Source organism: Phacochoerus africanus, chromosome 14 (assembly GCF_016906955.1).
Source record: "Phacochoerus africanus isolate WHEZ1 chromosome 14, ROS_Pafr_v1, whole genome shotgun sequence".
Lineage (NCBI taxonomy): Eukaryota > Metazoa > Chordata > Mammalia > Artiodactyla > Suidae > Phacochoerus > Phacochoerus africanus.
This window is the reverse complement of record NC_062557.1, coordinates 1,350,651-1,359,873: the sequence shown is the minus strand read 5'-3', so window position 1 is coordinate 1,359,873 and position 9,223 is coordinate 1,350,651.

Genomic DNA, 9,223 nt, shown 5'->3' with positions numbered 1-9,223 from the left:
CCCCAGGCCTGTTTGGTGTGTCAGAAGCCAGTCTGGATGGGCGGCCTTTTACCCTCTGGAGCCCCCTGCTGGGGCAGAGGTGGGAGGGGGGGGCGTCTGGCAGGGGCTGGGGCTTTTCCAAGTCTAGGAATTTGAAGAAATCCAGGGGGGGAGCTGGCTTCGAGGGCGCCCCCCATCATGGGCATGGTGGGTAGGGATAGGTCCCGCTGTGCCACCTGATCTCTGAAACTGGTGCTCAGGGGAACTTTGCTGGACACAAGGGGGGGCCAGGGGCGGATGAGCTGCGACCCCGGAGATTGGGGCTTCCAGGCCTGGTTCTTTAGGCTCGACTGGCCTGGCTGGCCCGCTCCTCTTCTGCCTGGGCCAGCTGGATTTTCTCAGAGACCCTGACACCCCGCCGGCACCCCTCTCCCCAGGCCCTCCCACCAGTGTGAGACCAGGCCCTGGAGGCCACGTCCAGACGCACCCTGACAGCAACACGTGTAAACATACCCAAACACAGCCTCAAGCAGAGCAGCAGGGCGGCAACTGCTTACTCGGCACTTCCCGTGGCTGGGCTCTGGGGCCACGTCCAGAGGGAGGCAGGTGTCCTTCCGAGGAGCAGTGGCCAGACTGTTGGGGGGGGCGCTGCCGGAAGAACTAAGTAGCCCGCCTCTCGTCAGGCCCTGCCAGACCTTTGGGCCCCAAGCGGGGCAGTTCCAGCCACTGAGCCTCCTGCCCCCTTGCCCACAGGCCGGTCTGTGCTCTCATCAGCAGGATCCTTCCTCACGTGCTTGAAGACCAAGGGCCCGGTTTGGGTCCACCTGCTGCAGGGAGACATCTTCAGGGTGCATCTCAATTGCAGCTTTTTTTTTTTTTTTTTTGCTTTTGAGGGCCGCACCTGCAGCATATGGAGGCTCCCAGGCTAGGGGTCGCATCAGAGCTACAGCTGCCGGCCTGCACCACAGCCACAGCCACGCGGGACCCAGGCCACGTCTGCAATCTACACCACGGCTCACGGCAACGCCCAATCCTTAACCCACTGAGTAAGGCCAGGGATCGAACCCGCATCCTCTTGGACATGAGTCAGGTTCATGACTGCTGAGCCACAACGGGAACTCCCCCCACCCCAATTTCAGCTTTACAGGGTGCGTATAGGTCCCCAGAGCACCTGCTTCCTGGCGCTGTCCCCAGACTTCCTGGCACTACTGGTTCTTTTGAGACTCCCTGCGGGTCCTCCAGTCTAGCTGAGAAAGTGATGGGAAGCTGGGGGGGCAGGACAGAGGGGAGAGCGGGGGGGGGCGCTGGGAGGCCCCCTCCTCTGGGGTCCCGGGATCCCCCACCCCCTTTATCCGCTTTAACACTAATAGCAGTCAGACTGTCACGAATACAAAGTCAGGAAGGAACCTGGCCATCGGATGCTCCTGCTCATTTATGAAAATCACTTCAATTTAACCCAGATGGGCCTCCTGGTTGATAAGCTCACACAACCAGCTCCCTGAATTATACTTTCCGTGTGAACACACTGGCTTATATTTAGCCACAAATTATGACTCTGTGTTTAACAAGCACCTTTCCTGAGCGGAGGGGGCTGGGCAGCCTCCTGACCTGGTTGCACACACCAGCAACAGAATTAGCCCCCCCACACCCCCGCCCCAGTAAAGCTGTTCATCTGACTTCAAAGTCTGGCTCCCCTGCTGCTCTTGTTGCCTTTTAAAACTTCCAGCCACATCCCCAAGTCTGTCTTGGAGTCTGTCTGTGGCCTGCAGAGACCAGCTGGGCCTCCCTGACATTCCGGGGGCTCCAGCTGAGCAGGGCTCAGGCCTGAGCTGGAATCCTGAGAAAGGCACTCAGGCGAGCGCACGGAGCCTGGGAGATGCTGGAGGCAGTCTTCCTGCCAGGTGACAGGAGAACCCTCCCGCCCGGCCCGGCTCCTGACAGCGCTTCATCTTCTGTCTGCTGCCTCCTGACCCTGGGCCTCAGAGTGGCCCCCTCTCCTGCCACCTGGCCCTCTGGGCCCCGCCGGGCCTGCTAGATAATGAAGGGGCTGTGACTGGAAGCTTTGTTTCCGGTGGGGGCAGCTCCCTTCCCCGATGAGGGGGTCTAGGAGATCTCTGCCTTCCTCTCCCCTCCAAAATAGGCCTGCCCCGACCAAGCTGAAGCCCCAAAGACAGAAGGCAGGGCAAGGAGAAGGCCACCCCCGTCTAGGCACCGTGTCCCAGGCAGCACCTTGGGAGGGATGCTTGGGGGTGGGGCGGGGGCTCCTCCGCCCACTCCCAGCCGAGGCTGAGGCTGGTGGGAAGGGAAGCCAGGGGTGCAGGCTGCTCTGATGGGTGCCCAGGGAGTGGGAGTGAGGGCAGGGCTGGTGCACACTGACCCCCCCCCCCAAAATCCACCTCCCACACCTGCCACACCTGGTGGCAGAAGACCTCCTTCTGGGGCTGGGGCGGGCGCCTCGCCCGCTTCCCAGAGGCTCAGCTCCCCAGCCAGGGCACCGATTCTCTTCCACCCCCGTTACCTGAGAGGAGGCTGCAAACCCCTAAACCCTCCACCGTCCTGGGGAACCCAGTGGGCTGTGCAGCCAGCCAGATTGGGGGGGGTGCTGGTAACTCGGCCCCTCAGCTGGGGGTGCCCAGCCCCAGCCCGGCCTCTCCCCGTATGGCACGCGGGGCAAGTGCAGACCTGGCCTGCGCCCCCTCCAGACCGGCCTGCCTGCGGCTGGCCCAGCCTCCCACCCCCGTGTCTCTGGTGGGAAAAATGAGGAGTCAATTTTTGTCAAGAAATTGTTTCTAATTTGCCCTTTGACTAATGGCCCAGGGAACAATGGAGAGACACGGACACACAATTGCCCAGGCGGCGCAGCTCTGCTGCTCTCTGGCCCGAGCAGGCGTTTATCTGGAGCAGCAACTAATTCACAATTTTATGTAACTCGGCCGATGCCTCCACCCTCTTGCGTTAAAAAAAAATGATTATTTCATGATTTCAGACACAGCGGGCCGGTGGTCTTTGGGGAGTGAGGAGCCCTGGATCCGCTGCTGCTGCTCTTGGGGGGAGCAGAGGGGGCGCCAGCGCAGGAGGGGGCACCTGGTGGTGGCAGGGCCAGGGGCCTCAGGGGCCCCCAGGCTGTGCGAGGGAAGAAGGCAGGTTCTCCCGAGCGCCGGTGCCAGCGAGCGCTGTGAAGGCGTGTGTGGGTGTGTGGCGCGCTGTGTGATGCGCAGGAGTGTGTGTGTGTGCGGGGGGGGGGGGGGGGGCACACCAGTGAAACGGCACGTGAGTTCTGTGTGCGGGAGTGCCATGTGGCTGTGTGCTGTGCAAGTGCGCGTGCCCAGGTGTCAGGCACAGCTGGCTACGTGGGGCCAGAGGCCAAGCGCAAGCGAGTACCTGCCAGGCCTGTGCTCCCGCCAGGCAGGAAGCGAGCTGGGGGTTCCAGGGCGTCCCTGGGTGGGGTTCCAGGCTGGGGCAGGGCATGCCCGCTGGCCAGGGTGTGTGGGCGTCGCCTGATGGGGAGCCCACTCGTGAAACTGTGGGCGACTGCAGAGACCTGGGCGCCCCAGCTCAACCCTGACCTCATCTTTGCAGCCCTCTCCTTCCCCGCCCTCTCCCACCCAGGGGAAGGCTGCTCTGCGGATCCTACACCATGTTCCTCTGAAATTGGAAACAGTTGTTAGCTCTGGACAACAGGGAGGGTGAAAAATGAAAGAGGGGAGGTTTCCTCCAAGCTGATAGCTCGCCCAACCAGACGTGCCCCTGCCAGAGCCTCCGCGGGCCCCGTCTTCTGAGGGGGAACACGGGGAGCTTATTTTGGTACTGCGGGAGCTGCCTGGCGGCCAAGCGCCTGTGCTGGGCAGCTGCCAGCCCCTGCCACATCCAGCAGGCCCGTCTGCAGCTATTTGCTGTAACAACTGTTTTGAAACAGTATTGGGGTTAAAAAAAAAAAAAAAAAGAGCCCACTAGATTTGTTTCAAGTGACACTGGGGAGAGAGGGAGGTGGGAAGTGAGGCAGACAGGGAGCTGTTCTTCCTCCTCCCCACGTGGGCAGCATCTCTCTGGGAAGGTGACCTGAGGGACAGGGCAGAGGACTCCAGGGCACTCTGGTGTTCTGCAGGCCAGTTCTCACCCCCTGACTTAGGCGTGTGGTGATGGGGAGCTGGAAGGATCTGAGCCAGTCTTCCGAGGGAAGGGAGGCCCGGAGCCTGTGCTGCCCTCCCGCCTCTCATCCAGCTGGTAGCCTGCAAGTCTAGGGCTGTGGCTGGGGTGGGGCCCATCAGCCAAGCTCCAGGACCCTCAGACAAAACTCTGCCCGAGGGGGATGGGACAGGGTTTGGGGGGCCCCCCCCGAGGAGCTTCCCAGCAGATGCCCCTCCTCAGACACCCGGAAGCAGAATGGGGGCCTGGAGGCCCTTCCGACCCACCGTGGCGTCTGGGGGCGCACCAGCAAGCACACCCTCAGGAAGCTCTGAGCAACTCCAGGGACACTGCGGGTTGCCAGGGCGTTCTTTCTTTTGGATGGAGGGTTTCCTTCTTACACGTATTTTTTCTCATTTTAAAAAATTTCAAGTGCAGCTTTAAAACTTAATCTTAAATTAAAAAAACAAACAAACCAGTTCTGGGCCAGAAAACAAGCTCATCGGAGACAGTAAAATGGGGAACTCGCTTTCCAAATGAGACTGGGAAACATGCGGAGGTGAGGGGCGCCCCGCTGGGGCCTGGGAATCCGAGGGCAGTGCGGAGCGGGCGGGGTCGCTGGGCGCACGGATCGGGCCGGCTCGGCGCGCCACGCCACCGAAACCGGAGAAGTGCTGGGAGCCCGGAGTGCTCCGGGAGGGCACGGACAGCCGCTCCCTGCTTTAGCTCCGGCCCCGCCTGGCCCTGCGCTGGATCGGGGGAGCCGAGGGCGCCCCCACCCACCTACCCACCCCAAGGAGGGCGCGATTTCTCCGGAGCCGAACAGGGCTCGGGCTGGCTTTCCCCGGTGTGCGTGGGAAGCGGGCGGCCTCCGCACGCACTCAAGGGTTCAGGACCCGGAGGAACCCCGTCTCCTCAACACTCCCTCCCGGGCCAGTGCTGGGATTTCTTCCTCCGGAAGCCACGGCCCAAGCCCGGTGGTCTGCGCCAGAGACCTCTCCCCCCACCCCCGCCCATCCCGGCGGCCGCGTTCAGCCCGCGCCGGCCCCCCCCCCGCCCCCCGGGCCCACACCCGCGACCTAATTCAATCGCCCCCGGCCTAATGAATAGCCGTGCCCTAATCGGATCTCCTAGCGTTTTATGGATTTATGCGTGCCGCCTCTCCTCCCGCGGCCGCCGTGCGCCGCTCGGGGTCGCTTCCGAAGGCACCCGCCTCGGGACAGGCCAGGGGCTGGGGCCGTGGGGGGCGGAGCCCTCTCCGTCCCCTAGGGCTGTCGTCCGAGCCGGGACTCGGGGTCGCGCGCCCTGTCCTGAGCCCCCGGCCCGGGCCCGAGGAGCCCGGCGCTTACCTGCCAGCCCCAGGCTCCCTGGAACTGCCCCGCCGGCCGCGCCGCCGGAAGCGGGCCCTAATTCCGGAGCCCCGCCCGCGGCCCGAGCCCCCACCCCAGGTCAGAGATGCCCGCGGGGGAAGGCCGGCCCGGGCCGAGCGCCCGCTTCCCCTTTCTCTCCGGATTCCTTTGATCCGCGGGCTCTGCGCCGCACCTCGGCTCCGGGGCGGCCGGGGTCGGCCCGAGGGGGTCCTGGAAACGGTCCCCAGCTTATCTCCTTTCATCAAGCGGCCTTGGGCCGCCTTGAAACCGCGGAGCCAGTAATTGCTTTTTTCGGGAGGCCCTGTGCGGACTGGACAACAGCCAATCAGCGCCTTGTTTACACTCGGTGACTGACAGCCTGCTGGCGGAGTGCCCGCCAATCCGGGCGATCCCGCGGGAGTGGGCGGGGAGGGCGGGGAAAGAAGGTGACAACAGAAGGTCTCTGGCTTAACCCTTTAGTGTCCCTACCGGGATGAGCCGGCAGAAAATTTCTAACGCTTGTTCACGCGTTGGTTGGCATCTAGTTTATACATACATATGCACATGTAGGTGTGTGTGCACATACACACACCTATATATGTATGTGGGTATATATATATATATTGTCCCCCGGAGGGGGAGGCAGGGCTTCACCTGGAGAAAGAGGAGCAAAAATAATGTTATCCATTGCCTCTAAGACACAGCCTTGACTCCTGAGAATAAATAGCATTTTGCTGGGAAACCAAATTCTAGCAGAGATATTTATTTGGAGACTTTTTTAAAAAAGAAGTTTGCATCTGATTACCATGAAGACACCTCCCAAGTGTCTTTTAATTGGGGCGGGAATTTAGCGGATATGTAAGAGCGACATTGAAACGTACTATGCACGGGTTTCGCGCCATGCATATCAAGGTGAACATATTTTAAAAACCTAGTTGCTGATGAAGAAAGGGCAACCTTTGTCTTGACCTTAGTAAATCCATGATTTCATTTCGATCAGTTCTCTGTTGCAAAATGTAGCCAAGGAAGATAATAGCAGGGTCCCCAGATACATGGCCAGAGACACAGGACCTTCTCCCCAGAGTTTGATCCTTGGAGCAAGGGAAGGAGAGGACCAGCCGGGCGAATCTGGAGCCTGTACTGCGGGCGCGTGGGCATTCCTGAGCTTGGTCACAGCAGGCGGAGGCCTCAGAGTGGCCGAAGGACTGGGCAATCCGAGGAAGCCTCCGTTCTTGGTGCTCGGGCCTACCTGTGCCGGGTTCGACCACCTGCCAGACAGATCCCAGGTATTTAAAAAAGCATCTGTTGCAACGAGTGTTGCTGTTTATTCTCCTGGCCTCTGTGCACGAGACGCCAAAAGTGTGACCTGCTGGGTTAAAATTAAAAACAGAATCAAAAAAAAAAAACAAGCCAAAGCCTTCCCCTCCGCGTGGACACACACGCTCCCACTCGTCCTTGCTCCCTCTCCCGCCCAGCGCCAACACCGTCCCATTCAGCAGCAACGATCTGCGCAGAGGAGCTGCGCAGTCGCCGGGCTTGAATTAGGCGCCATCGGGCTCCGTAGTAGCCCTGCTGCTCCCTGATTGGCAGCTCCCTGGCCTGGCGCCAGCCTATTGGGAGGCCTGTTTACGCCGAATGAGTGGCACGAGCTCCCGGCCGCGGAGGGCCGCGCGGCCAATCAGCTCGCGGGCTGCTCGGGGCTGAGTGGCACGGGCTTATTAGTATGCAGGGCCCGTGGCTCGCCGCGCCGGGCTGCAGGTTTGAGAGCCGCTCTGGATGGGCTCGCTAGAGTCGTTGTTGTGGAAGCGGTGCATTTACAGTGCAACAGTCAGCACATTGAAAATACCAATAGGAATACAAAACAAAGTCACATTTACTGGTTTAATTGTATTGCATTCAATTGTATCCAGGAAACAGCCTCCAGTAAGTAACTGAAATTGCTTTCATTTTTTTTGTTTTTTGTATTTTTATTATTATTTTATTTTGGCTTTGGGGATTTACATTTTTTTTTTTTTTAGCAAGAGAAATTCAGGGTTGCGATGCTAAGTATATATCTTCCCTTTAAAAAAATCCGTTATAATGTCGAGCAGGCTTTTTTTTTTTTTTAAGATGGACTATATATAAGAGCGATTTTTTTTTCCCTCTGAAAAATCGTATTGATCGGTTTAAAATCCCCCCCCCGTAATGCGTCCTTGCTTTGCTCTGAGCGCTTGTTTTCTCGATCGACACCCAGCATTAAAAATAAATAATCGCGACAGGACAGGGACCGCCAGGCTGCGTCCGGCGCGAGCGGCGCGGACGACTCTGGGTGGACAGTCGGCGAGCTCCCAGACGCAGTCAATGCGTGCCCGGCTCTGGCGGCACCACGGACGAACCCCAATTGTTTGCCCCCCCCCACCCTTCTCCCCTCCCCCGAGCAGCCTCGGGTCTGCCCCGCCCGATCGCTCCTCGGCGCTGGGAACGAGCCGGCTCGCACTGGCCGAGGCGGCCCGGGCCACCTACCAGGGGGGCTTTCCGGCCGCTGGCAGCGTGCGGGGCGAGGGACCGGGCGGAGAGGGGTAACTGTAAGGTTGCGGGGCGGGGGTGGGGGTTTGCTTTGCAGAGCCTAATTCATTTCAGAAAAATTTTTCCCGGGGGATGAGGGTGGAAGAGGGGGCCAAGCGAGGCCAGGGCAGCCAGGCTTTCTACCCGCGCGCGTTCCGGGCGGCGTGCGGGGCTCAGGCCACCGCCCGCTAGGCGAGGTCTGCGGGCGGGTGCGCTCTGGGGCCTGGGGATCCCGCGCGGCCCTAAGCCTCGGTCCTCTCCGGGTGGGGGCGGGGGAGGGGGGGGTCGGATGCCACCGTTTCGCAGGGAGCGGGTTCTGTGGCGGCGCCGGAGCAGCCTGCCCCGGTACGCGCCGGGCCCCAACCAAGCCTGCAGGCCCCACGGCGCCAGCGCGCCCGAAGCAAGGGCAGGCTTCTTGGTGCCTAAGTTAAAACCGAAGCAAATCTGGAGGAACCCCACATCCTGCGGCGCTCGAGCCACGCTCAGCTGGAAAGGCGACTCCAGGGACCGCGCCGCAGGGTCCTGGGGAGGAGCCCGGCGTTGCGAGGTTCAGCTCTTTCCAAAATGCCCTTGTCAGCGATTTTTCAGCCGGCGCGGGGGCCCCCTGCCCGCCACCCATTTCGCTCCGTTTCATTTGTTAGACCCGCCCGATTCGCGGCTGCAGAGCTGTCCTCTGCTGCCGCCTCTCCCAGCGCTTGGGGGAGGGGGCTCGGGGCCCTGGGACTCGCGGGTGGCGGCACCTGGGCTCCGGAACTTCGCTTCCAGGACGAGGCCGCGGCGGCCGCGGGTCCCCGCCCCGCTCCCCGCCCTGCTGGTATTTTGCAGGCCGCCTCTCTCCGGCGGCCGGGGAGGCGCGGCGCGGCCTCTCCCCGGGAGCAAAGAACACAAAGAAAAGCCCCCTCCGACCTAGTAGGAATCGCCGCGGCCCAGACGGGCGGCAGTAACCCAGCCCCTCCCGCGTAAAAAGTCTAGCAGGCTGGTGGAGAAGGATCAATCCAGCCCGCGATCCGCCCGCAGAAGGTGAAGATTAAAATTGCTGCTCGTAGCGGAGCCCGCATCCCGAGAATGTAGAGCCGCTTCTGCTTTCTCGGCAATTTTGGGATTTCTTACTGGAAAAAAAGGAAGCCCCCCCAGACAAAAGCAGAGCCTACGCGGCTTCCCGGAGGCCAGCGGGGAGTGCTGCACCCCCGCGCGCGCAGCCCGGGGCCCTCGGCGCCTTTGAAGCC